The following is a 3357-nucleotide window of genomic DNA, read 5'->3' as shown; positions in this document are numbered from 1 at the left end:
GATGTGGGCCGGGTGACGTCGGGGGGAAGGGGTTGGGGGGTCGGTACCTGACCTCAGGGGAGGCCATGAGCCATGGGGCCTCACCCATAATCCGGGGTCCACGACCTCTGGGTTCCAAGGTTTCTGGGCTCCCTGGCTGGTTAGGAGGCGAGTGCGCGTGACCCCCCCCCCTTCCCCGGGCTCCCCCCTGGCTTGGCGGCAGCCAGGAGCCGGCCTGGACCTGAGGCTGGCCAGTCCGTGAACCCCCTCCCCGGAAGTGAAAACTGGCTTTATTAGAGACCTCTCCTTCTCTGTCTCTCCCTCTGGATCCCGCACCGCACCCCCTTTCCTGGTGCATGCCCCTTCCTCCACTGCCACTTCTGTGTTCTCCACCCAACTTTGCCTTGGATTGAAACCGACCCCGTGCACCCGTGTCCTGCCCAGACTGAGCCTCCGGCCGCCAGGCCTGTGAATGCACGTCCTCTGTGTGTGTGCATGTCCCCTGTGTGTGCACACCTGTACAGACAGCTCTGTGTGTGCATATCCCCTGTGTGTGCACATGTGTACAGCTCTGTGTGGACATCCCCTGTGTGTGTGCGTGCATGTACTACTCTGTGTATGCAAGTGCAGGTCTCTGTGTGAACGCCGTCTTCGCATGTGCACGTGTGCACACATGTGTCTGTAGATGGTCCCTTGGCGTGGGCACATGTATACAGGTCTGTGTGTGGATGCCCCCTGGGCGTGTGCACATGTACACGCATGACCTTTCTGTGCTCTGGGAACAGTGACGGGTTGAGTCACGGCATATCTGTGCAGTGTTCTGCCTCCTGCCGGTGGAGAACAACCTTTCCCACTAGGAACTGGACCTCAGAGCTTTGCCCAGGCGTGCTATTCCTGACCTTCATTCTTACCAATGGCTTAAGACATGATTTATTGAATGTGTCAGATCAGTGACAGGCAACTTACATAAGTCAGTAATTACTGTTTGTAGTCATGTAATATACAAGTTTCTTTCATTTTACTTTTTGTGCCAGAACTGGGGTTTGAACTCAGGACCTTATGCTTTTCCTTAGCTTTTTCCACCAAAGACTGGTGCTCTACCACTTGAGCCAAACCTCCAGGCTGGCATTTTGCTGATTATTATTGTGTGTGTGTGTGTGCACATGCATGTGCATACATGTGTACACACACACCAGTACTACGACTTGACCTCAGGACCTGGATGTTGCCCTTTTATTTTGCTCTAGGCTGGTGTTCTATCACTTACCCAAGTCACACTTCCACTTCTGATGTTTTGGTGGCGAATTGGAGATAAGAGTTGCTCTGATTTGTCTGCTTGGGTTGGCTTTGAACTGCAGTTGTCAGATCTCAGCCTCCTAAGTAGGTAGGCCTACAGATGTGAGCCTCTGGCACCCAGCTAATATAACATTTTAAATAGGTACTACTTAATTTTTTCCCCTTAAAATAAATTTAATTGCTAGTTTGATTCTTTTTCTTCCCTTTTATTACTCCATAGGTTGAGCCTATTTTATGTAGAGCAAAGGGAAAATTTGATGTGACTGAACACTTTGTGATGCTCATGCTTTATTTACTTCATGACAGAATTACAGAACCTGTTTGGTTTTCTGCAAGGCCCACAAGAGTGTGTCCACTCCGTGGGCAGTCGCCAGGCCTTTGCTGTGTTTATGTCAAGAATTGGTTATGAAATCCTTGTGATACCCCTTTACCTGGAACAGTCACTACCTACTTCAGAATTAAAACTCACAAAGTTCTTTCACCAAAGGTAGAAAGATGCCACATTATATGTTAATAATATTTTTTGAATTTGTAATTGAACTTCGTTATCTGTGTTATATTGAATCGGATCTCAAATCTCATTCACTGACTGGAGCAATTGGTATAATTAACTTGACTTCACTTAGTTGGAAAGTTTGGGGGCAGGACCTCATGGAAGCACTTTTGTGTGTCATTGAAACCTGAGAAGTGGAACCTCCTCCAGTGGTTCAGGTCAGTAATCCTACTCAGGGGGCTGAGGTCCAGAGGATTCTGATTCAAAGCCTGCCTGGGCAGCAAAGTCTGCGAGACTCCAACTCCAAAATAACTACCAAGAAGCAGGTAGCAAGCAAGCCAAGAGAATGCACGGCTCCAAGTGTAACATTCAGTAACGCTCCCACCCCAAAGGATAAAGAACAAGAAAAGAAGTGAGACCTTGACTGCTATGCACTCAAGACTTTTCGGCCTGTGTGTTTGCTGGGAGTCCAGGGAGTTTTTGTTGTTTTCTTTTTGATTATTGATGAACTAACACAAGAAGGATACTAGCTCTACCAGTGTCTTCATTTTCTCCTAACAGCCTAGCCTTGAGCTAGCTATAGGAAGACTTCGTTAAGTACCATAACACAGGCCTTGGTCACCTTTCTTTGAGTAACAGCAGCTACCATTTTGCTGGCTTTATTTCTGTTTCCATTACTATAGCCTGACCTACATATGCAGGTATGCAAGTATGAAAGAAATACCTTCACCAAGTAACATCTTCCTCCCATCCTCCTTCCGTATCCCGATATTTATCGTGTGCTGTTTCCTGTTCTATTTCACGTAAAGCCTACTATTAGTTTACTAGTTTTACTATCTTCTCTGAATTGACCTCATTAGTTTCCCTGCTCAGCTTCCCACTTACAATTTATTTGCTGACTCTCTTTCCTTTTTGGGTGTATTACTACTGCAACTGAAATATCCTGAGCTGATTTAATAATATCTCTAGGGAAACTTTTTCCTAATAATTTTTTTCCTATTACTATTTTATAACATTGTGTGTGTGTTTGTGTATGTGTGTGTGTGTGTGTGTGTGTGTGCACATATGCTGGTCCTGAGACTGGAACTCAAGACTTGGGTACTCTCTCTGAACATTTTCATTCAAGGCTAGTGCTCTACCACTTGAGCCAAAACTCTACCTCCTAGCTCTTTGTTGGCTAGTTAGAGATAAGTGTCTCATGGACTTTTCTGCGCCAGCTGGCTTCCAACCTCAATCCTCAGATCTTAGCCTGGGATTACAGGCAGGAGCACTCCACAGCACCTTTGTTTTTAGGTAGCTACTGGCTCTGTATTGTTTTGTATTTTTACCATATGCTTGTTTTCTTGGTTTTCATGTTGTGATTGTCAGAGGTCATATATTATTTTCCAGAGTGAATATTAAGTATTTATATAATGAGTGAGCTATTCTTTTTTATTTTATTTTATTTTCTTGTCCGGTCGTGGGGCCTGAACTCTGGGCCTGGGCACTGTCCCTCAGCTCTTCAGCTCAAGGCTAACACTCTACCACTTGAGCCACAGCGCCACTTCCGGCTTTTTTCTTTTTGCTTATGTGGTGCTGAGGAATCGAAC

Source organism: Dipodomys ordii, unplaced genomic scaffold, assembly GCF_000151885.1.
Source record: "Dipodomys ordii isolate 6190 unplaced genomic scaffold, Dord_2.0 Scaffold152, whole genome shotgun sequence".
Taxonomy (NCBI): domain Eukaryota; kingdom Metazoa; phylum Chordata; class Mammalia; order Rodentia; family Heteromyidae; genus Dipodomys; species Dipodomys ordii.
This window is presented reverse-complemented; position numbering follows the sequence as displayed.